The sequence below is a fragment of the Ursus americanus genome, chromosome 23, assembly GCF_024610735.1.
Source record: "Ursus americanus isolate L20-20 chromosome 23, mUrsAme1.1.p, whole genome shotgun sequence".
Lineage (NCBI taxonomy): Eukaryota > Metazoa > Chordata > Mammalia > Carnivora > Ursidae > Ursus > Ursus americanus.
In genome coordinates, this window is record NC_142149.1 from 41,688,967 (window position 1) to 41,716,115 (window position 27,149).

General features: G+C 37.1%; 1 protein-coding gene across 2 annotated transcripts in view; it reads right to left on the bottom strand.

Moving 5' to 3' along the window:
- SSH2 (slingshot protein phosphatase 2) overlaps positions 1-27,149 on the bottom strand; it is a 240,628-nt gene that overhangs the window by 145,165 nt on the left and 68,314 nt on the right. The window lies entirely within an intron of this gene.

Sequence of the window (27,149 nt, forward strand, 5' to 3'; positions counted from 1 at the left end):
TCATAGTATCAACGATAAAATTTTACTAAGCTTTACATGTAGGAATATTTCACTCATCTGTGCACTTGAACAAATTCTCTCCATAAATAGCAACTTAAACCAACATGGAAGGCTGATACGTATCAGAATTTATTTCTGGAGGAAACTTCAACAATAGCCGACAAATTTCATTGATAACAAAATGCCAAAAGTTAAAAGAATTACCTCTGAAAACCAACGAAAGATGTTATGCCACTGTTATGCTACTTCAGATTCAAAATGAGTGGGCATTCTGATTGCCACCAACAAATCTCATTGAGATGATCTATTAATAATTCTGATCCCCAAAGAACAACCTAAACAATGAGCCACTTCACAAAGTGCACACGATCAAATCACGAATAGAATCACCCTCAACACAAAGGCTACTAGTTACTGAATATTTATAATGTGCCAGGCTCCTTGCTCTACACTTCAAGTACACTGTCCTACTTATTACTCATAAATTTAGAAGGCTGAGGGGTGCCTGGGGGGGCTCAGTTGGTTAAGTATCTGACTCTTGGTTTCTGCTTGGGTGACGATTTGGGGGTTCTGAGATCGAGCCCAGCACTGGGCTGCACGTCCAGCGCAGAGTCTGCTTGGGATTCTCTTTCCCTCACCCTTGCCCCTGCCCTTGCTTGTGCATGCTTTCTCTCTAAAATAAACAAACAAACAAACAAACAAATAAAACCTTAAAAAATAATTCAGAAGGCTGATGGTACTATATTTCTCACTGATTCACACACACACACAGAGCTTAGGATAAATATAGTCAGTCAATGATAGCTCAATCAATGAAAAAGCACTGAATCATAGTTTAATTGCAATATTTATTTTTTCTTAGTGGCACATAATTGAGGGTGTTATAACATGGCAATTTAGATTCAATGAAGTATGGATTTTACAGATGAAGAAACTGAAATTCACAAAGAGGAACTAAGTAAGTTGCCCAAGGAAACTCATATGGTGAAGCTAGAATTAAAACTGATAAAATACTGCCTCCTAACACATTGAAAAAGCATATCATTTACTCCTCCCTGGCCTAGGTGAGGTCGTATAAGTTATTACACAGATTTTCACGTACACAAGAATATTGACATAAAGGAAAAGTGAGAAAAGATGTGAGAATTAATAATACTAAGGTGCTAAGATTTTCCTTAAGTTTGTTCCCTGACATTTTATATTTGTTTTTTGGTCACTTTTGCTCTATTTGGTGAATATCAAAACTGGAAGACAAAAATAATTTCAAACAGTGTGTACTGTCTGCCACTGAGCCACCTACATTTTGGAGTTTATGGAACCAAACCCATTCACCTCTACATCATTCTGTCTCCATTCCTGGTCAGCTACTATTACTTAAAACTCTACACTTTAATTCTCATTTTATTTTTGTTATTGATTTCAGGCATGCTTATTATTTTCCACGAAGGGAAGAAGGCAGCAAAGATTCTACCCACAGAGAGAAGACAGGTTAAATGTCATAGTGTGCTAAACTATTTGCCTGTAGGGGAGGTTTTAGATTCAGAAGTATTCCTTTTAGGGATTGAAAAGAAAGGTGTTAAAAGGAAAAGAACTGATTGCCTCCAGAGTCAACAGAACCCAGAAAGTTTGCAAGAAAGAAAATGAAAAGATTCAGATAAGCAAATGTAAATGTTAGATTTTGAGGCCCAAGGGAACTATAATATACAGAAATGATTTCCTGGAATGTCATTTAACAAAAGTGCTTCATTATTGTTATTACTGGTTAACAGAGCTCAACTTCGTAATGTATTCTTGCCATATTTTTTAATTGTATGAAAACTATATAAAGGGTACATTTAAGAAAAATGTAAGTTATGAGGTGCAATAATACAATGAATATCTGTGAACACTTGAGAGCTAGACTAGTACGGGGGCACCTGGGTGGCTCAGATGGTTGAGCATCTAACTCTTGGCTTCGGCTCAGGTCATGATCTCAGGGTTGTGAGATCGAGCCCCATGGTGGGCTCTGCGCTCAGCATAGAGTCTGCTTGAGATTCTTTCCCCCTCCTACTCCTTCCCCCTCAGCGCCTCACCCTGTTCACATTCTCTCTCTAAAATAAATAAAATCTTAAAAAAAATAACCCTTAAAATAAAAAGAGCTAGACTAGTACTGATACCTTTGCATCTGTGTGCTTATTACCTATCTCCATTCTTATCCTTCTCCCAAGATGTGACTACTATCTTGAATTCTAAGTTTATAATTTTCTTGTTCTCACTCTACCATAAAAAATTTCAAACATAAAAACGGTTGAAAGACTGTGTAGTGAATCTGTATATTCACCATATGTATTGTACCATTAATATTTTATATACTTATCACACATTAATTTGTCTGCCTTTCCATCAATCCATCTTGTTTTTGATGCATTTCAAAGTAGGTTACAGACATCAGTACATTTACCATTAAATGTGTATAATTAATTAGAATTCAGTATTACAGTTTTTGCCTTTTACAGTAAAATTTATATACAATGAAATGCACAAATCTTTAGTGCACCATTCAATGAGTTTTGAAAATGTATATATTTGTGTAACTAAAACTTGTATCAGGAAGCAAAACATTTCTATCACTTCAGAAATTTTTCCGGTACCTCTTCTCAGTCAACACCTGGCACCACCCACCCCTAGAGGTAACCACTGTTCTGATTTTCCTATCACAACTTCCCCACCCCCAAATTAGCACATAGCATATAATTCCATTTATATGATTCCACTGTTCATATAAATGGAATCATATAGTATGTACTCTTTTGTGCGAGGCTTCTTTTACTCAGCATGGTTTTGAGATTCATCCACGTTGTTGCATTTAACAGGAGCTCATTCCTTTTTACTCCTGAGGATTCCACTGTATGAATATACCACAGTTTGTTTATCTCCTACTGATATATGTGCTTGGGGTGTTTGAATTTTTGTCTGTTATGAATAAAGCTGTTATATGAACATTCCTTTGGTTTTTTTTTTTAAGATTTATTTATTTTAAAGGGAGAGAGAGCACACGAGCAGGGGGCGGGTAGAGGAAGAGGGAGAGAGAATCTCAAGCAGACTCCCTGCTGAGTGTGGAGCCTGATGCAGGGCTTGATACCAGTACCCTGAGATCATGACCTGAGCTGAAACCAAGAGCTGGAGGCTTAACTGACTAAGCCACCCAGGAGCCCTCTTCTGTGTTTTTTTTTTTTTTTTTGTGGAAATATGTTTTTGTTTCTCTTGGGTAATGGGATAGATGCATGCATAGTTTTATAGGAAATTGCCAAGCCTTTTCCCAGAGTGCTTGTAACACTTTACACTTATCAATAATGTCTGAAAGCTGCAATTACAGTTTGTTTAGTAATTTTCTTCTCCAATGGTTATTGTTTTCCATGTCCTCAGAAACTTTTGCTTACCCTTTAGTCACAAAAATACTCTACCATATTTTTTTAAATGTTGCACAAGGTATTTTCTTCCTCCTCCTCTTCTTCTTTTTTTGAAGATTTTACTTATTTATCTGAGACAGAGAGAGAAAGAGAGCGAGAGAGTGTGCATGAATGGGGGCAGGAGCAGAGAGAGAGAGGGATAGACTTGGGGCTCGATCCCACAACCCTGAGATCATAACCTGAGCTAAAACCAAGAGTTATGCACTCAACTGACTGAGCCACCCAGGCGCCCCTACTCTACCATACTTTTTAGCAAAAGCTTTATGGTTTTATATGTAAGGTCTATGACCCATCCTGAAAAAATATTTGTATATGGTGTGAGCAGGAAGTTCATTTTTTTCCACATGGATATCTAGTTTCAAGTACCATTTGTTGAAGACTTTCCTTTCCCCATTGAATTACTTGACTCCTTTGAAAAAAAAAATCCAATGATTGTATAGGTGAAGTCTACTTCAGGGTTCTTTATTCGGTTGCATTCATCTATTTGTCCGTCTTTATGCCAGGACCACATTATCTTGACTACTGTACTTTATTAAGTTTTGAGGGAAATATAAATCCTCTAACTTGATTCTTGTTTTTCAAGATTGCTTTATCTTCTAGTAAGACTTTCTGTCTTGAAATCTACTTTATCTGATATTAATATAGCCACTACAGACTTATTTATGCTCACTGTTTGCAAGACATATTTTCCAATCTCTTTATATTTTAAAGACTGTCTCTTATAAACAAAATATAGTTGCATCTTGGGGAGCCTGGCTGGTGCATTTGGTTGAGTGCCCAACTCTTGGTTTCAGCTCAGGTCACAGTCTTGGGGTTGTGGGATTCAGCTCCGCATTGGGTTCTGTACTCAGTGTGGAGTCTGCTTGAGACTCTCTTTCTCTCCATCTACCCCTCTCTACCCCCCTCCCAACACTCTCTCTCTCTGAAATAAATAAATAAATCTTTAAAAAAATAAAGTCGCATCTTCCTTTATCTACTGTGACAATCTTTGCCTTTTAATTGTAGTGTTTAGTTCAATGACGTTTAATGTAATTTGATACAGTCAGATTTGGGTCTATACTGTTACTATTTATTTTCAGTTTGTCACCTACAGTTTTATTATTCTATTCTTCCTTTTCTGTCTTCTTTCGCATTATTTGAATATTTTTTTAGAATTTCATTTTTATTTACTTTATTGGTTCTACCTCACTTCATTATTTTTTAATTCCATTGTCTTTTTAATTACATCTATATTCTTAAGCAATATATCATTTAGTTTTGATTATTTAAGAGCTTTAAAAATTGTACTATATGTATGTAGTCTTCCCAATATGCTTTTTAAATAGTAAGTATTATGCAAACAAGATCATTCACTTATTACATATAACTATATTTCATTTTACTGGGGTAAAAGACTATATTACATGCACATATCAAAGTTTATCCATTCTACTTATATTGATTGTTCCCAATTTTTGGTGACATCAACTATGCCACTATAAACATTCTTGTACATGTCTTTTGGTCTACATGCATAAGAGTGTCAACACAGGATATCTACCAAGCAGTGGAATTGCAGGGTCACAGAGTAAATAAAGGTTAACATTCACAAGATAGTGCCAAATTATTTTCCAAGGTGGTTGTGCTGATTTATACTCCCACCAGGAAGAATTGTTTCAGTTGATCTAAATTCTAGCCAACACTTGGAATCATCATTTTTATTTTTTGCCAATGGTCTCAATGTGCTTTGCCTTGATTACTAATAAGGTTGAGCAACCTTTTATGTTTATGGCCTATTACTAACTTCATGCCCTTCCCTTTATACCTAAAAGGAACAGACCAAAAAGGGGATATTCAAATTATTTTCAGCTCTTTGGTGGATTTTTTTTTTAAGATTTATTATTTTAGAGAGAGAGAAAGAGGGAGAGAGAGAGAAAGTGCACATGAGTGGGGGAGAAGGGGCAAAGGGAGAGGGACAGAGAGAATCTCAAGCAGATTCTCTGATGAGCACAGAGCCTGACATGAGGCTCAATCCCACGATCCTGAAATCATGATCTGAGCCAAATCAAGAGTCTGACGCTTAACCAACTGAGCCACCCAGGTGCCCTGGATTTTTTTACCTGTGAGAATTGTGATGAGAGTATATGGAGAAATAAAAAGCAAAAACACCCTTGATGCTTCCTTAGTGGCCACACACGGACAAAATTAGTTATATCTACAGAGGCATATTTTATTTAATAGGCACCATAATTAGACTTATTTAAGGATACAATGCTAATAAGTGGTCTAGATAGGATTTGAACTCAGGTCTATCTTTCTGTTATAACTAACTTCCTCCAAACTAAAAATCTGGCTTTGTACCTGTATACAAAGATAGCGGGTAGGGAGGGAGCCACAAAGGAAAGCATTTCTTTTTTCATGGCTTATAATAAAATAATATCCTTTGTCATTTTTCTTCTATGAGTTCTATACTTTAAAATGGTGCCAAAGGAGTGGAAAATTCCTTGGGCGCACACCAAAAGGCAAGTCAGAGTAGTGCTTCTACTACAAGATCCTCAAGTTTGTCTTTCTTTTTTTATTTTTTGTTATTATTTTTGATTATGTTATGTTAGTCACCATAGAGTACATCATTAGTTTTTGATGTACTGTTCTATGATTCATTGTTTGTGTATAATACCCAGTGCTCCATGCAATACATGCCCTCCTTATATACAATGGATTATTACTCAACTTTGTCTTTCTTTCTTAGATTAATATTACACTAGTCAGGGCAATGAATGATTTTCTTCCCATTGCTATTTCTTAGAAAAAGAAAAAAACAACTTAGTATATATCAAGGTATTGTAGGCCTTAGAGTAAAATGGATTTAAAAGAAATGAAGAAAATGCCCAATTATGTTTCTTTCAGTAGGATTCATTGCCACAAAAGCAAAAATAAAACACGGCTTATTCAATAAGAATAAGTCATGCAGTTATCTTGAATAGTGGCATTTAAATGGTAGCTAAAGGTACAATGCCTACTATTCTATTCTAACAAGTTCATATGACAGATATAACCAACTACCTTGTCAAATAACTTCACACATTGTCAGGAAAAAGAAAAAAAGCCAAATAGTCAACCTGCTCAGAAGCCAAATAGTCAACCTGCTCAGAGCATTAGAAATTACCAGGAGAAAAGTATAGAGGTAGCTCTTAGTTTCTTCTTAGTGAACGGAATCATTTCTAATGTGTAAGGAAGAGATCTAATTAATTAAATGACTGAATTACATGTTTGTTGCTCTTTTATATCACACAGTCCTCCTATTGTTAAATAATTAGCTTTTGATGCTCTTAAGAAAAATTCAACCTATAAACAATATGGTATGAGATTCTAAATGTGCATTTAATTTTAGGGTATTCAGGAACCATTAACTGTGAACTGAAAGATTAATGCATTCTTATGAATCTATTACCTGAGCATAAAAGTAGGTTGCTAAGTAAAAGATGTTTGGAAAAATGTAAGCATCCAAGTGGTATTTGCTGATGAGTAGGCTGGGGAGAGAGATGTGCTGCTAGCCTTGAAAAACACTGCACTAGACAGGTGTTAAGTACCTTCCCAAACCTTATTGTTTAAGATTATTTACACTTTCCATATTCTCCAATCCAAGTGGACTCATTCATTATACTTCAAAGGTACCTATTAACTTCCTTTGTCCACACTGTTTCAAAAAAGTGGAAGGCCCCTCTCCCCTCCTACATCCCTCCCCAGCTTTGAAAGATGGTTTCAAAGCCTTAAGTTCATGACATTTCAAAAAAATCACCTGAGAGGCTGTCGGTCTCCCTCCAAACTTGACAGTTACTATGCATCTTTCTTGTGGCAACACCCAGTTCTGTTTCTGGGTTACCATTGGGAGCTGTTGCTGGGTGTCTTTTGTCTACAATCCTTTAATTTTTTTTAAAGATTTTATTTGTCAGAGAGAGAGAGAGAGAGAGAGAGAGAGAGACAGAGAGGGACAGCACAAGCAGGGGGAGCGTGCCTGATGCAGGACTTGATCCTAGGGCCCTGGGATCATGACTGGAGATGAAGACAGACACTTAATCGACAGAGCCACTCAGACATCTCCAAAATTTATTTAATATGGGCAACTTAACTCACCCACTTGTGAAAATTTCAGAATTGCTACACTGTCTTTTCTATCATCAGAGATTCAACTCTTTGAGGCTACTTGGTTTTAAAAAGCAACAAGTCTTCCTGTGTTGTGAATCTGTTATATCTGACAAGCATGCAATATGAAAACTTTACAAGGTTCCTAACTCTGGCTCCCTTTACAACTTTTTTAATAACAAAAATCTCCAGGTCTCATGCTTACCAATTTTTGTTCCTTAGCTTTGAGGTGGGGCCAATGGTGTGCTGGGGCTGGTTAGTAGGCTCATGAGAGCCAATTGTTAGATTTTTTAGGAATCTTGTGACATTCACAAGATTCACAAGACATTCACATTGGTAGCTTGAAAGTGGCCAAGGTGGGAGTATTTATCAGAAAAATGCTACAAACAGCCCCCACCCAGAACAGGTTTTTAAACATTTACCAGTACACCATGAGGTATGCGGCCCAAGAATGTGTACATTTAAAAAGCTTCATAGATAACTAACAAGCAGTTAAAGATTGAAAACCTTTCTCTTAAACATTTGGAAAAACATTAAAAAGCCTGGGGTACACATAGCTACTACTCCCTCAAGGTAAGTGTGCTAGGTACCAGGGAGATCTGTGATGATGGGAACTTAGCTCTCCAAAAGCATCTATTGTCCCCCTCCCCAGACTGTAAGGTCTGTAAGGGCAGGACTATGTTTGCATAGTGACAGTCATGCTCAGTAGATATTGATGAATTAATAAATATTGCCCAAGGTACCATAACCTTGGTATCAGAATTAGGTATCACAACCTAGTACATGGCAGAATGGACTAAACCTTAGGCTAATTTCAATATATCATGTGCCTCATCTCCATTAAATTATTGGTCATATCCTTGGTCTGTCAATCCAAGATGAGTGCTTAAAATGGGGGTAGAGAGCAAGCAGCATCCACCATAAGGTAATAAGACTATGCCTCTGTGCCATCTTTTGGTTCTCCATAATTTAAAGTGTTTTCATAACTATTATTCATTTGAGCCACCCTGGGATGAATGCTATGCAAGTATGATTAGAGACTTACTTTTCAACTAAAGAAACTTCCTCATGAAAGTGTGATAATTTGCTCAAAGTAACCTAAGAGTAAGCAGCAGAGTCAAGATTCTGTCTGACAAGGTCAAATATATATTCTGCCAGAACAAGCTGCTTCTCTTGTATCAAAAGAATACCTTGGGGGCAGCGGTAGGTGCCTGATCCTAAGACCTTGTCTTTGCGTTCTCTCCCTGTCCAAATTCTGTTCCCTCCTACTCAAGTGAAATACCATATCTCACTCTCTGACAACTCCACCATTGGTCCATTTCCCTCTTTGTAGCCTGAGCCCTCAATATGGACATACGGTCTAATGTTCAGCCAGGACACAGTGGTACAACTATACTAATTGTTTAAACATTGAAATACTTCTGTACCAGATGGTAAATAGTAGCTGTCTACCACCTCTCAGAATGTTTCAAGATCCAATAACAAACAGAATGATGCCTGGCACAGCAGAGGATTTCCATGTCTTGCTCCTGCCTATTGTGATTGGTTTATAGGCGTGCCATACTAGTTGCTAAATGTTTTGAATATCATCTCTACCTACTGCAAATCTTTTCTGTGCTCTAAATTTTGATTTTAAAATTTTGATCTTAGTTCTGTTTAAGCTTCACCCTGGAGATAATGCCTGCATGCCCCTTTCACCTGTATCACCTGTTCTGTTTTTTGTGTGTCCTGTTAGCCACATTTCAATTGCTTAGACTGCCTTTTGGTTTTAGTACCAGCCCTCTGCGACACATGACTACCATGCCTCCCCAAGGAATTTAAAAATATAAAAGGCATTGATAACATTGGAGGAGGCTAAGTAAAATCTGATTATTAAAATCTCTTAATATCAAACATTTTTTTAAAGATTTTATTTATTTATTTGACAGAGATAGAGACAGCCAGCAAGAGAGGGAACACAAGCAGGGGGAGTGGGAGAGGAAGAAGCAGGCTCATAGCAGAGGAGCCTGATGTGGGGCTCGATCCCATAACGCCGGGATCACACCCTGAGCCGAAGGCAGACGCTTAACCACTGTGCCACCCAGGCGCCCCAATATTAAACATTTTAATTGTTAATGGATATAAAGAATTAGAATACAATTAAACAAAGTTACAACTTGAAACATTATTCAGAAATAAGGCCACAAAAGACTCTGAAAAGCCAAAGAAATCTTGAGAAAAAAGAACAAAGCTGAAGGTATCACAATCCCAGATTTCAAACTATACTACAAAGCTATAGTAATCCAAGCAGTAAGGTAATGGCATAAAAACAGATACATAGGTCACTGGACTAGAACTGAGAGCCCAGAAATAAACCCACTCTTAAACTGTCAATGTGCTCCTGCAACAAAGGAGGCAACAATATACAATGGGGAAAAGACAGTTTCTTCAATAAATGGTTTCAATAAAAACTGAACGACTACATGCGAAAGAATGAAACTAGACCTTTCCCGTACTATACACAAAAATAAATTCAAAATGGACTGAAGACCTAAATGTCAGACATGAAGCCATAAAACTCTTAAAAGAAAACAGGCAGTAGAGAAGTCTTTTGGACATCAACCTTAGCAATATTTTTCTGGATATGTCACCCAAGGGAAGGGAAACAAGAAAAATACACAATTGGGACTACATAAAACAAAAAGCTTTTGCACAGCAAAGGAAATCATCAACAAAACGAAAAGGCAACCTACTGAATGGAAGAAGATATTTGCAAATGACATTACTGATAAGGGATTAATATTCAAGATATATAAATAACTCACAGAATTCAACACCCCAAAACAATACGATTAAAAACTGGGCAGAGGACCTGAATAGACATTTTTTCAAAGAAGACTTACGATGGCCAACAGATACATGAAAAGATGTTCAACATCACTGATCATCAGGGAAATGCAAATCAAAGCCACAACGAGATCATAACCTCAGTCAGAATGGCTAACCAGTCAGAATGGCTAGTATCAAAAACATAAGAAATAAATGTTAGCAAGGATGTGTAGAAAAGAGAACTCTCCTCGTGCACCATTGGTAGGAATGTCAAGTGATACAACCACTCTGAAAATACAGTTCCTCAAAAAACTACAAATAGAAATCCTTGATGTGAGTTGCAAAGTTGCAAAGGGCAGAGATCTAGGCCTGATCCCATGGGGAAGCTAGGGAAGGTATTTATCAGCGTCTTAGAAAATGGAACAAAATTATAAATATGTTCTTTGGTGGTAATAAAAATTCTTTAAGGAAGCACAGGCTAAGATTTGGAAAGCCAATCAAGAGAAATGAGGTATACTCTTCCTAAAGCCAGAAGACATTGCTCACTATAATCACAGATCTCCACTAGAGGGCAGACAAGTCAAGGCTTATTCTGTGGTTGACCCAGAGAAACTGCAACCACAGAAAATACTGAGAAAATATCATGTGTTGTTTAAAGACATGTTTCAGTGCTTTCAACCTTGGACAGAGCCTTTAGCTAGTATATAAATCTTTCACAGAATAACTTTCTGTGGTATAAGATGCTTCTTAATTGCAAAATGGACCACTAGAAAAGTTATACATTAGAAACCTGGCTTAGCTGACAGGGACATGTGCTTGCTTATACGTCACAAACATACCCCGAATGCCAACAGCAGCACTCGTCACTGGCTACCTTACCTCAAGCTTCCCCTCCCATCTCAGGCACACCCTAATCATCACTCAAGCCAATGACTAACAATGTGTATACTAGCTGGACCATGATTTCAATCTAGGTTCTCCTTTTGGTCAACTTAAGATGTGCTTGGTCTTAAAGGACTCATTCCTTTAAAGTCCGAGGGAGGTGAGGTCACCAGAGAGAGGTTCTTATATATACACTTGACTTAGTAGGCTGAGGAGCTGTCATATGGGGTGTTGGTGGGAATCCTCAGGTCTCACTAACATAGCATGAATATTAACTTCCAAATAAGAGGGTTGTGAATGCCATCGAACTTTTTAGATGCTAAGGCTAGATTTTATAAAGTACCTAAACACTTTGCTGTTGCTGTTTTGATCTCTTGCAAAATGTCTGTCATTAAAGGTGCAAGGGCAGTAGTAGGTTGACTTTCTGCCATTAGCTGGAAGTAGTTTTCTTCTACTCTTGACCAATGCTAGTGTCACAAGTATTTTCTTTCTCCTTGGAAAATGACAACAGTTAGTTTCTTGAAAATGATAACATTTGGTTTCAGATATTAGGTATCTAATATCTGCAGGTAAATTTTGCTATCCTGAAATTCTGGTAGTATCTTCAACAAGACAGGCCATTGTGTATCTTGGACTTTGCTATACTGTTCGCTCTGCCTATAACACACCTCATTCCTTTCTTTCCTTGCCTACTTCTACTCAAGTATAGTGGAACAGATCCCTCAGCCAAGGTGTCCCATTTTACATGTTGCAGATTCAGTCTTCAAACATTATTTACTATATATAATTTAAATACAAAAATGTAGGAAAAATTCCTAGCACAAGGATATTCATAGCCATACCTGTTGCATATTTTCTCATGGTCAATCATTTTAGAGGCTTGCATAACAGAATTCTGATAGAACTAAAGATGAATGGGGCAATGTTCTCAATAACAGGAATTAGTGACCTAATCATCATTCTCTTCTTTTAGGAATGCATTCTATTTATTTTATTTTCTGGGACTGGTGATAGTTACCTCTAACCCTTGTAGAAAATAAAACAATAGAAAGACCCATTAAACTGTGAGCTTTTTGAAGACAGAGACCATGTTTTGTCTTCATATCTAAGTACCTGGCACATAGTATTTGTCTTGTTTTTTGTTGTTGTTGTAAACATCTTTATTGAGATATAATTCATATACCATACAATTCTCCTATTTATTTTTTAGTATCTTCACATGGTTGAATATGTTAAGTATGTGGTCACACATTTTAAAAACATGCCATATATTCAAATATAAAAGGATATACACAGAGAGGAAAATAGCAAAATAAATAAAGTAAAATAAAGTCTAATGACAAACTGAGAAAAATAGTTTCACCATATATAAAACAATGGATTAATAGTTTCAATAAACAAAGAATTCCAATGAATCCAATAAAAAGAGGCAAATACCCCCAAAGAAAACTGGACAAAGATAATTCATAGGGTCTGAAAAGAAGTAAAAATGGGCTGAAAGGGAAGTAAAAATATGGTTAGCTTGAAATAAAAAGAACACAAACATTCAAATAAAGATGCTGTACCATATTTTTTCTATTAAATTATTTAAGATAAAACAGATAATAATGTGCAATACTGTCAAGAGATCATGAAAATGGGCAATGTTTTTGGCACTCTCTATCAAGAGCTTTAAAATTAGCCCTATTTTTGACCTTATAGTTTCACGTCTAGAAATGTATTCTAGAAAAGAACAAAAACAAAACAGAAATACCCCCAAAGATTTATATACAAGGATACCAAATGCAGACTATTCATAATAGCAAACAAGCTGTAAGCCACCTTAATGTACAAAGACAAGAGAAGTTGAGTAAATTAAGAAACTGCTAAACAATAGAATTTTATTAAGTCCTAAGTTTATACTGTTTATTTAAAATGAGAACATGATCAGAATGTGAGGATTACTGAAAAAAGGGCAGGTTTCTTATGGGATGTGGGTGATAAGTGGTTTCTTCTATATCATCATTTATATTCTCTAAACTTTCTACAATGATCATGTATTATAATCAGAAAAAAAACTTTAAAAATATGGAGTAAGGACATGGGAGAATATACAGATTCCTATTCTTTTTCTTTTCTTAATTAGATGTCTTCTGATATATTAGGTAAAAGATTACACATATCATCAAACCAATGTTTTAAAAGAGACATAATTAGTAAGTTGGAAGATCAACCAATAAAAGCCTCTATTGGCAGGAGGCTACCTGAGTAAATGACACGCTCTTTTCTTCCTCTTTGAACAGCAGCTTCTCGTTATAGCCATGTGAACTCAACTTGAGTTCACAACTTTTCCTATTCAATGTTCTTTTTCTCTAGGGATACAAGTCCTTCAGGGTCATGCCCCAGTGTGGTAGGAATTACCGAAATCAAAGGATGAATATAAATCATATTCCCAGGGCATCAGTTTTACTTGATTAGAAGTAATATTTTTAAATCTTTTTTTTTAAAGAGAGGGTAAGGGAGAGGGGGAGAGAGAGAATCTCAAGCAGGCTCCACACCCAGAGCAGAATCCGTGGGGGGGGGGGGGCTCAATCTCACAACTCTGAGATCATGACCTGAGCCAAAATCAAGAGTCTGACACTTAACCAACTGAGCCACCCAGGCACCCCAATGGGAAGTAATATTTTTATAGCAACAAAGACACAGATATATAAACATGAAACTTGAAGTAGACCATGAAAATTCACATAAATCTCAGGCTTATAATAGACTTCTTTAAACTCTATAAACCCAGACTGAGAGAGGTTTCCTACTCACTCTCTTCTGCTGTTAGAGAAACTTTTGGTGGAAAGATTTGAGAATTACTGCAGAGGGCTGCTGTGTGTAACTTTATTTACTTATGTATTTATGTATGTATGTATTTATGTATGTATGTATTTATGTATGTATGTATGTATGTATTTTTATGTAGGCCCTACACCCAATGTGAGGCTTGAACTCACAGCCTTGAGATCAAGAGTCACATGTTCTACCAACTGAGCCAGCCAGGCACCCGTTGCTGTGTGTAACTTTAAATAAAGCTTGCGCGGGATGCCTGGGTGGCTCAGTCAGTTAAGCCTCGGCCTTTAGCTCAGGTCATGATCCCAGAATGCTGGGAAGGTGCCCCACGATGCTCCTTGCTCAGCAGAGAGCCTGCTTCTTCCTCTACCTGCTGCTCTCCATGCCTGTGCGCGCTCTCTCTCCAATAAATAAATAAATAAAATCTTTAAAAAATAAAATAAAATAAAGCTTGTGCCTAATATTGAGCAATTAACATATAAATTAAATTCTGGGGAGTATGATCAGTTAATACATATGAAGAGAAGATTAGATGCTTTTGACTCCTTATTCTAATTCCTTGATCTACTCTAAGACTACAGGGCAGGCCACTTAACTTTATTTGGTTTCCATATATAAAACACTAAAAAATGAAAGCAGCGAAAAAGTTGATTGAGTACTTAAACAAACCCAGAGCCTCCAAACCTACTTGAAATGAAACAGAGGTACTGAAGTGAAGAAAAAAACATGAAGTTATAAATCAGAATGTGATCTAATTCATAATATAAGTTAGGCCTCGCTAGTGATCCTTGCTAACACACTGAACATCATAAGGAATCCAATTATTAATAGTCTTCCACAGTTAAAACACCCCTGGCTTTATTTTATTAATGGAAATAAATGACAGGGGAAAAAAATTGGCAACTTATTGCAGGAAGATTTAATTACACTACAATCCCCATTAACCTTGACAACCCAGCAACTCAACTATAACAAGAGCACCTCCCCTACTAATGTAAGTCTAACTAGAACTGCATGATTACAAAATGCTGTTTAAGAGAAAGGTAAAATCTTATGAGAGAGAACTATTCAGTCATCAGAATTTCCCCTCTAATTTATTAAAAATAAGAATTATGCATTGTCAATTTTAGATTATCTAACCCACCTCAGAAGCTTCTTGGTTATTCATTCTTATGTGTCTATTGTTTTTCATTAAATACTTCCACAGTGTCTCCCATTTTCTCCTCCAGCCTCATTTTTACTTCCCTAAGGCTCCTATCTACCTTTCCCTTACATTTTGCACAAACCTCAAGAAGTTCTCTCCTTGGTCTTTGAATTTTATACCTTGAGATAACTTTAGAAAATATTTATATTCTAAACTCTGGGAAAATATTATTGATGCATCTTTCCCACCATCCCCTCACCAGTTAACAGTCTAAGACAGAAGAAACTGTTATAACCAACTTTTCAATCTAATCCTTGTCTTCTTGTTCGGGATATACCTCATCAGTGATGCTCTGGGTCATTAAAATTCTGACAATCAAGACAAGTAACTACAGGAAGCCTGTGATGATACAGTCAGATTAGTTTGCTAATTATCCTGCTATCTATTAGTAATGTATTCTTTGATCTAGATTTTTCCCTCAAAACTGAATAGAACTGGGGAGGAAACAGGAGATAAAAAAGGCAAACAATTGAAGGCAAGATGGCCATACCTGATAGGAAGCCCATTCACCTATTTACAAATTCTAGTACAGAAAAGCTTAATTGAAAACATCTATCCTCATTGTCACTAGTTAGATATTTCCTCTTGAGAAACTAGTACATCCCCAACAGGGATTTAGTGATATGTGAAAATTAAAAAAAAAAACCAAAAACAAAACAACAAACAATAAAAAGAACCAGCAACGCCGTAAGAATGCAATTCCTGGAAGCAAAAGCAGTTTTTTCTTTCTTTTTTAAATTTTTAATTAATTAATTAGTTAATTTTTTATGTAAAGTTCGATGATTCATTAGTTGCGTATAACACCCAGTGCACCATGCAATACGTGCCCTCCTTACTACCCATCACCAGCCTATCCCATTCCCCCACCCCCCTCCCCTCTGAAGCCTTCAGTTTGTTTCTCATAGTCCATAGTCTCTCATGCTTCATTCCCCCTTCTGATTACCCCCCTTTCTTTATCCCTTTCTTCTCCTACCGATCTTCCTAGTTCTTATGTTCCATAGATGAGAGAAACCAAATGATAATTGTCTTTCTCTGCTTGACTTATTTCACTTAGCATTATCTCCTCCAATGCTGTCCGTGTTGCAGCAAATGTTGAGAAATCGTTCTTTTTGATAGCTGAGTAATATTCCATTATATATATGGACCGCAGCTTCTTAATCCAGTCATCTGTTGAAGGGTATCTCGGCTCCAAGATCTACAAAGAACTTCTCAAACTCAATACACGAGAAACAAATAAACAAATCATAAAATGGGCAGAAGATATGAACAGACACTTTTCCAATGAAGACGTACAAATGGCTAACAGACACATGAAAAAATGTTCAAAATCATTAGCCATCAGGGAAATTCAAATCAAAACCACACTAAGATACCACCTTATGCCAGTTAGAATGGCAAAAATTGACAAGGCAAGAAACCACAATTGTTGGAGAGGATGTGGAGAAAGGGGATCCCTCCTACATTGTTGGTGGGAATGCAAGTTGGTACAGCCACTCTGGAAAACAGTGTGGAGGTCCCTTAAAAAGTTAAAAATTGAGCTACCCTATGACCCAGCCATTGCACTACTGGGTATTTACCCCAAAGATACAGACGTAGTGAAGAGAAGGGCCATATGCACCCCAATGTTCATAGCAGCATTGTCCACAATAGCTAAATCGTGGAAGGAGCCGAGATGCCCTTCAACAGATGACTGGATTAAGAAGCTGTGGTCCATATATACAATGGAATATTACTCAGCTATCAGAAAGAACGAGTTCTCAACATTTGCTGCAACATGGACAGCATTGGAGGAGATAATGCTAAGTGAAATAAGTCAAGCAGAGAAAGACAATTATCATATGGTTTCTAAAAAGACATTCTCTAGACAGTATCCTGGTCAGTAAACACTTTGAAGCAACCACCAAGAAATATTTATTACTTCCCTAATTTCCTGGAAACATAACTTTCCTGATAAACAAAGCCTTGAACATCCTATGAAAAAAGTACCCAAGACTACTAAATAAGGGTTGGTAAAATGAAATATTACACGCTACTGTTTCATAAAACTTAGAGTCAACCGAAACTATGGAACAAAATATGGAATAAAATAATAGCTATAAAGTATACTACAGATTAAAAAAACCCTCTTAAACTATCAAAGTAAATTGAGATGGCAAAAAAAAAAAATGTGTTCATGCTGGGGTGCCTGCGTGGCTCTAAAAGTTGAGCATCAGACTCTTGGTTTCAGCTCAGGTCATGATCTCATGGGTCATGAGATGAGTCCTGAGTCAGGCTCCAAATTCAGCAGGAAGTCTGTTTGAAGATTCTTTCCCTTGTCCACCTCCTTGCCCCCCACTCACACGTGCACACTCTTTCTCTCTCTTGAATAAATAAATAAATCATTTAAAAAAGTGTTCATGCTATATTTTCTGCAAGATCTAAAAGACCAACAATAAGAAAAACTAGGCCTTGAAGAAAATCAATAGTGGTTTACAGTTTTATCTATGCATATAATATGAACACATGTACACAGTCATCATCAATCTCAAATAAATGCTTCCACAGACTGCACCACGGAACTGAATTTTTATAAAGTGATCATTTCCAATTTTCGCAGCTTTGAGGAGTCACATAATTAAATACTCAGTATGCACAATCCAATGGCAAATAAGCAGTTATTAATAGCTACCTGTGACAATTATGAAAGCTATGTAACATATTCACATCTGATCCTCAGCCTTTAGAGCAACTGCATTGCACAGATAACTTAATAATTAATCAATACTAGGTTCATAAATACTTGTTTCTTGGCTTGAATAAGTCAAGAGTTTAAAACAATTTCACCTAAGTAAAATATAGGAAATATTAAAAATATTTCCACTTTTTAAACTATTCTATTTTATATGAACTAGTCTCATGACATTTTCAGAGCGTTAGGCAAACTAACTCAAAAGTTATGGTTCTTCTTATATTGATTAAAATAAAGACCAATGCCAATAATAGTTATGCTTGTAATGGAGAGAGACAAAATAAATGTAAATTAAACGGTATACCACAGGTTGTAAATATTCAACTTTTTCCCCATACTTCACTTCAAAAAGCTTGTGTGAGAAAAGCAAAATCTGTTTCTACATGACTCTTGACAATCTTAGATTCTTCTAAATGAATCTACCACAGATATATGGGACATGACACTTCAGACCTACATGCCCATTTATTTAGGAATTGTCTCATAAGTCACTCCAGTCTCCAAGCATAGTGCTAGGTGTTGGGGATAAAACAGATACAGTCCGGGCTTCAGTCTGATAAAGGAAGCAATCCAATAATCAATCATAAGCAAATAAGCAAAAATAAATTGTAACTACAAGTAGTTGGGAAATAAAATATTACTGGTGTTTATCACACATACATACTGACTGCACACCCCAGGTCCCAGCTTTTATGCTGTCTGCAGTAAAAATCCTAACTCCCTTCTAAAAGTTATTCCTCAAGACTTCCTTCATTCCTCATCATTCATTTACAGAATAAAACAAATTTAAATAAAACGCTTTCACCAAATTTCTGATATGAGAGCTGCCATGGAGACTACCTCACAGGCTATTAATGTAGATTTGGATTTTAAATCATAAAGAAGCCTACTGGAAAACTAGAAAAATAAAAAAAATTATGATATGAAATTCAGATTAGATTGAATTCATCCCATTGCCACCTCTCTCTTCCAATTGGTCCCTTGGACTGTGCAGCAATTTCTGCCTCTGCTATTTGAGGGAACCATCAACCGTAAGAACTCTAGGCACTGTCATATTTCTCTTCTCCTATACCATCAACAAGCATCTGAAAGAGTCTATTCGGAATTCAAACCACTTCAGTTATCCTAGGGAAATGCTTCAGTCAAAAACATATTTTGCTTTGACCTTCTTACATCAAGGATTGGTTCCTGCTTTTAGAAAATCATGCAAAATTCTGAAGTCTCTGATCTCCCTTGAGTGGGTATGAGCTCTCCTTTCCTAAACTCCTATTCTTTCTTCCTGCATTTATCTTCTTCCTTCAATTATAATTACATGTATTTACAACTTATCCTTACTTATTAAGAGTAAAGAACCTAATACATACACTGTAAAGAGAGTGAAATATGAAATATGAAAGCAAATTATGAAAAAAAAGTTTCTAGGTAAGGAAAGGGAAAATGAGTAAAATGGACTTCACAAAAATGAAAAAACCATGGAGGGGTAACATTCTGGTCTATTACATAGCAATAAGGACATAAAGCAAATAATCAGCCAACCAAGGCAATAATAACCAAAGAATATCTAAATATGTTATACCTAATAAGCTTTGGAATTCATGGTGGTAAGAAATTGGAAACAAGAGCTAAATAATAACCTGGGTCAAATTTGTAGCTAAGTAAAGGCAAAGGCCACATTTATTAAGATCCCAGATAGACCCAGTCATGAGTGCCCTCTCGTTCAATGCGTCTTGTCCTCTGAATTCAAAGATGCTGTACCTCCTTATACACTAACCTACCCCTTCAGCATCTCCAGCGATATGCAACCTACCAGCTCAGCTACCTGAGACTGGCAATTAGTTAAGAAGTGTTCCACTTCCTCCATCTCATTAAACTAAGCACATTTTAGTTGGTATGTATTTCTAGTTATGGAAAGCTTTTGTTAAAATGAGATCATACAAATACTGAAGAAAAACTTCTTTTGAGCCAGGTACTCTTTTACTTTCCTTTCTTCTGGCCCCAATTTTCTCCATTCTTCATTTCCACAAAGCACATTTAATAGACAATTAATAGCCCTTGGCTTTGGGAAAATCAACCTAGCTCTAGTTCTTCCTGAAGATCACAGGGGGACTTAGGTTGGTCATTATTTATCACTAACAAAATGGGGCTAATCTTGACTACCTAATCACATTTTCAAAGAGACTGCAACCATACTGTGCTGTTGTGTTGATAATAATGGTGAGCTGAAACTTTTGCTTACATAAATCAAAGAGTTTGGGACATCAGTAAGCCTGATATTTATTCTTCAAAAGATAATTTCTATAAAGTTTCCTTTGAAACTTTTTTAAAGTGCCAAAGTACAATTATAAATAATTATAAATTATAAATTATAAATAAAATATTTTACTCCACTGAAAACTAAAATGAAAAATAATTTCTATGCAGATGAAGTGCAGATTATAATTAATGAAATTTATGCATTATAGAAAATAAGCTGACTCGCTGGGAAGGCAAAGTTGCTTTAATCAAATAGACAGGGTTTTGAGGAATTTTGGAATTTTTAGTGATATATTAAGTGATATATTAAAATAAACAATAGTTTCATATTTTAAAAGGGCATTAGAAATGTTAACTTTGTGACATTTTCATTAAAAAATGATACAGAGGTGCATTTGGGGCACATATGATCACAAAATTACAGTAAAGTTTCCAGAACAGTATAAGCAAATATTTTCTTCACCCCACTTGGGATCTGACACCTTACATTGGGCCAATGTCCCTCTGGGTAGAAGCCTTCTTCATGTTCCTTAGGCTCTAACATCCCCTGTCTTAGGACCTGCAATCCTTGCTTCCCACAGAGACCCCTCATCACCCTACTCAGGTTCTAATAATCCACTTCAGAGCGCCAAAATCCCACTCACATTGAGCCTCGGTGCCTGAAGACACCTACCATGCTTAGTCCCATCTAATGGCTTTTGTACTGAACTGTTAGAGGAAGAAGAAAAGTGTTTTATTCTTTTAGTGCTTTTAACTTATAATAAACACAAATAAAGACAACCACATTCCTCTAACAAAAATTTACTGGACTTTAACTCTGTATAAGGCATATACTAGGTCCAATGGAACTATGTAGCACTCCAAGAACTTCTTTTCTGAGGAACCCATGATATCTCTACTTATTACTCAGGATGTTTTTCGGTGCTAAGTAATTAAAAAAAGCCACACCAAAATGGCTTAAACAATAAAGAAAAGTTTCACCTTAATTCTGTAGCTGAAATTTTTCAACATTGCAGTTTTTCCTGTCTTTTGGCTCTGCCATCCTGATTGTGTCAGCATTTCTCTCAGGCTAATATGGTCCCAAGATGACTGCCACATTCAAAGTCCATCACATATATACCCAACAACAGTCAGCTGAAGAAAACAGCTCTTTCCCTGTGTCTCTTAAGTACAAGGAAAATCGTCCCAGAAGCCTCTTGCACCCCCACCTCCTCCAACTTCCCCTCTCATCTCACTGCTTTGAACTGGATCACAGGCTCATGTTTAATCCGACCACTGGCAAAGGGATGGCATCCTCTGACTGGCTGCTAATGAAACAACAAATAATTTTATTTTCAACAAAAAGTAACCTTTATTTTCCTACTTAAGCCAGTTTCTATTTACTCTCAACAAAGAATCCTGACAAATACATTACTTTTTAAAAAGATTTTATTTATTTGTCAGAGAGAGAGAGAGAGCACAAGCAGGGGGAGCAGCAGGCAGAGGGAGAAGCAGGCTCCCCACTGAGCAAGGAACCCTGATGCGGGACTCAATCCCAGGACCCTGGGATCATGACCTGAGTCAAAGGCAGACGCTTAATCGATGAGCCACCCAGGCATCCCCTGACAAATACAATAAAATTATTTACCCCCTTTTCCCATGTGCACAATCAAGGAGAGGTAAGAAAAGGAAAAAATTACTATTACTATTATTATTATTATTATTATTATTATTATTATTATTATTATCTTGGAGGGGAGAGGGGTAGGGTAAGAGGGAGAGAGAGAATCTTAAGCAGGTGCCATGCCTAGCGGGGAGCCACACACAAGGCTTGATCTCACAACTCTGAGATCATGACCTGAGCAGAAATCAAAAGTTGGCCGCTTAACCCACTGAGCCACCCAGACACCCTGAAAGGGAAAAAATTTTTATTTCCATCTTACAGGTAGAAAAATAACCCAGTGTGCTCTGCCTGTGAGAATATGTTGCCTTTCACACAAGCTGGAGAGTCCAACACAGATACTGAAGATTACAATAAATAAATAAATAAATGTGTGTGTGTAATTTTTTCTTACAGTAAAATATTCCCCAATATTTTGGTGAAAAAATTTTATACAACTGCCTTTAAAGTCTAGGACTGGGGCATGTTTTATGTGGCATGAACAAATGGCATTGCCTCAAAAAGGCATGACTCAAAGATGTTCACGTCCACAGAGCTCATTGCTGCCTATATCACACACTCACTTTGTAACTACTGCAGCTTCCTTGATGGTTATCTGCCAAGGCTTCTGTTCCTTTGGAGGCTTCCATACTGAGTCTACATGGTTGCAAATCAGGCTTTTGTTCAATCTGTCCTTAAACCATTTCCTCCTACTTGTCTGGTTTCTCCGTTTTCAGAAAGCAAGGCCTGGTTAAGGGAGATACCCACTGCTCAGGCCACATAAGAGAAGTTGTCATGGGCAAGGCCAGAGTGCTTACATAGTGTCTGAGTTTTAAACATCTGTCATTATAGACTTTGTCCTGCCATATATTATGCAACAAGGCAACTATAATTTGGTCGGAGGTCACAGTCCTAAAAGCAGATTTAATTCCTGTATGGTAAACCAGGAAACACTGCTGTTTACTTCTAGCATGTAGGTTAATATTAAACTAGAATAATTATGTATACTAAATATTTTAATAATCTCATTCTGTGGACATTAGTGTTTTTAGATGTTATACCAAAATATTTCTTCACCTGAAATACTTAGAAAATTTTAACATAGAAAAATGTATTCCATACAAATATCAAATCAGATGGACTGTAATAACATATAGCATCAAAGTCTTAGTGGCTTAAAATAGTAACAGTTTCTCATTTATGCTACATGTCCACCTTAGATTAGTGGAGATTTTACTCCATGTTACCCTCACTCACCAGTGACTGGTCACTATGGCAGGGAGAATAGAATATAACGAATCATGCATCAGCTCTCAAGACTTAAAGCCTTCCTCTTAGGAGTGACAAAAGTCACAAATTTCATTTGCCAAAGCAGTCACATGCTTTGTCAATGAGCATTCCCAACTCCAAAGGAAGTATAATCTCACCATTATCTGGAATAAGAAGAACCAGAAATATTAGCAAACACAAATGACTATCAATAATACGTAAGGATACTGTATTATACAAGATGCTTTTGGTTACAAGCAATCTGACTTAAGAAAAACAAACGTACAGAAGGGGGAATGAAACATGAGAGACTATGGACTCTGAGAAACAAACTGAGGGCCTCAGAGGGGAGGGAGGTGGGGGAATGGGATAGGCTGGTGATGGGTAGTAAGGAGGGCACGTATTGCATGGTGCACTGGGTGTTATACACAACTAATGAATCATTGAGCCTTACATCGGAAACCGGGGATGTACTGTATGGTGACTAACATAATATAATTAAAAAAAAGAGAGAGAAAAAAAAAAAAGAAAAACAAACGTAGTAGGTAGTGGTGCACATAACCGGTAAATCTAAGGGAGGGGAGATGCAGAAATGCAATGACGTCATTAGGTTTCTATCTTCCCCTGTCTCTCTTTGGACTCTGCTTTCTTCTTAATCTTAGGCAGACTGTCTCCACGTGGTAGTAAGATGACCACCAACCACACCAAGCATATATCATCCTCTTAATCAGAGTCCAGAAAAAAGAACTTAATCATTTTTACCACAAGCATCTGTATCTCTCTCTCTTTTTTTAAAGATTTTATTTATTTATTTGACAGAGAGAGAGACAGCGAGAGGGCAAACACAAGCAGGGGGAGTGGGAGAGAGAAGCAGGCTTCCCACTGAGCAGGGAGCAGGAAGCCCACCAGACGCAGGGGGAGTGGGAGAGAGAAGCAGGCTTCCCACTGAGCAGGGAGCAGGGAGCCCACCAGACGCAGGGGGAGTGGGAGAGAGAAGCAGGCTTCCCACTGAGCAGGGAACAGAGAGCCCACCAGGCGCCCCTGTATCTATCTCTTAACATGACCCTGATTGGCCCTGCTTGAGTCATATACTACTCTAAATCCACCATGGAATCTGGGGAAAATGGGTATTGACCAGCCTGACATGGATCTACGGACAGATGGCTGTCCTTGTGGTAGAAAAGCAGGGCCAAGGGTCAGCACCACCAGAATCGTGCAGAGCAGAACAGACAAGCTCCCAAAAGGAAAGCAGACCATACCAAATAAGCAGCAGCTATCTACCCAGAGAACTCGGTTATTTCATTTCCTTCATCATTCTCCTCAACTGTGATGACATATGTGAGATTAGATTCTATAAACATAAACTCATGTGGTCTTGGCTTTCATACTACAAATTATTGCTGATGTTAAGCCAGATCCATTGCAAAAACATACCAGGGAACGTATACAGGTAAATCCTGGGACAAAATTTCTTTAAGTTATTTTGCGTAAGGCTCCTCTGAGTGTATGTAAATCCAAGCAGTTAACAAGGAAATTTCCTCTTATACAACCAATGCAATGGATGATTTCTGAGATACCCAAATGAATAACATGATTACTAAGCTTACAAGTAAGAGAGTGAAAGAAGGGAAGTGACTTCCTAAGGTGACAGATAACATAGTTGTACTAGGATTTGAACCCAGCGTTTCTCTTGGCAGAGGCAGAAGGTGAAATGGTTAGGCGTCAGACGGTAAGCTTTATAGGGCAGTGCTTTTTGGTTTGGTTCACAGATATACCTAGGGCATTCAGAATAGTGTGTGGCACATACTAAGTGGTTGATAAAAAAGTGTAAGGATTAATTTCCTTTCTTATTTTAATTAATAGTCAACAGCAATAAAATAAACGGTTTTCTCATTGTTATTCTTCCAAAATTTGGGTAACCGAATTTCTACAGAAATAAAATGCTTGGCTCCCAGGAAGTGCCAGGTAATACACATTGTGACTTGGTACATTCCTCAGTGTAGCTTCTTGAAGCTGAGCAGGACAAACACAAAACAATGAAAAAGAAAAGCAAAACAGAATGAAAGAGAACACTAAAAAAATCAACATGGTTACAGCATCTGTACATGAACATTTTTCTAGATCAACATAAGCCCACACTACTTTAGGTTTTAGTAGTAATGTTATATAATGCAGTTAATAATTTTAAAGAAGGTAGTTACATATAGTAAATCCTCTGTTTATCTTCCTGCAACAGCTGGTAAGGGCCCTGTTTTTGGCCAACCCTTTCTCACTCAACCCTTTCCTCTGCCAGAACAATTTAGCCGACGCTTTTGGGTCTTTCCTTAGAGCACAGAGCAACAGAAAAAACAGCTATGCAGGTGGAGCCATCATGTTGGACAAGGGAAGGAACAAGACACAAAGCTCACTTTCATTTTTAAAATGGAATTATTCACCATCTGTGAACCATCTCACCACAGGAAGTCTCTGACAAATTCAGTAAGTAAACTTGATTGCAGTGAACTCTCATTGACTACATAAGAAATGTTAAATTTTTTCTTTTGTACCACTTGGCAACAAAACTCCCTTCAAAATCTTGCCCTCTTATGTTCTCAAGCTAGAAGACAAATTTAAACACAAAACAAAGACTTTCTGGGCAGGGTCTGAATTCACTGCAAATTTTTAGAATAGATTCCCATCTACCCCAAACTCCCCAGGACTCTTATGAAAGATGACATGCTTTAGCCCCTCTCCCTGGTTCCACAAAATGGATCATAGGCAGAAATGTATAATTTTAGAGAGCAGGCTAAAGATAGCAAAAGTCAGGCAGTGAGAATTTCTATGAGCATGTGATACGGCAAACTTTAAAGTGAAAAGAAAATGCATTTTCTGTGTACTGATTTCTTATAAAATATTAAACTGGAAGATCCCAGTTTCCAGGCCCTAGAATTACATCTCACTGAATGAAGAAATCAATGGCATTTAATTCTTTTGTGGAGCTGGAACAATCTATTTTGGAAAAGCCGTTTTGGGGAAGACATTATTAACATCTCAAATACTGTCAACAATTAACCTTGATCAACCTGAAGCTTTGCTCAGCAGTCTAATTACACATATTAGTTACCTAGCATTGTGGGAAACAAAGAAATACAGATGTTTCCAAGCAACTAACTACATTCTGTCGAGTTGCCTGTGTCAGACCCTATCACTGTTATTTGTGAAAAGCCAGCTTCAAAGAAAAACCATAGCTAGGGTTAAAGCGAACAACCATTCCTCATCCTCCATTTCCATCATCTTCAAATGACATTTGTAAAAGTAAACCATAAGCATTATGTTTCCTTACCGGTTGACTAGGCCAGATTCCTAAAGTCCAATAGTGATAGCTATAGGCAAGTCCATATGTGACTTTTGGATGGAAAATTACTCCATGGACCACCAAAAGTGGGTGGTGCTCAGAGGAACAGATGAACCTTTTGTGAGACTGTTAAATTGTAACAGTGGCTAACAGTTTATAGGTTTATAATATGCCAGGCCTTAATCTAAGTGTTAGCAGACATTATCTCATTTAATCTTCACAATAACCCCACAAGGCAGGCATACTGTTTATTTTCTCCATTTTTCAGATGAGAAAATTGAGACTTACAGAGATGGAAAGTAACTTATCCAGGGTCATACACTCTTCACCACCACACCATACTGACTTTTTGTCAACTTTCCTCTTATTAAGAGCTCCATTCCCCAACAAATGAGTTAATGAAATCAAATCACAGAAAAACAAAAAGCCATAGACAGCCGGGGCTTTGTTTTTCTGTACATTCTCTAGATTACAGCCAGGCAGATCTTTTAAAAATGTTAACTGGTTCACTCCCCAGCTGAACTCTTCAATGGCTTCTTACTGTCTAGGGAATAAGACTGAGATCCTTAATTTAGCTTACAAGAGTCTTTACTGACTGGCCTTTGCTGACCTCACTAGCATCATCTTGCATTATTTCCTCCCTT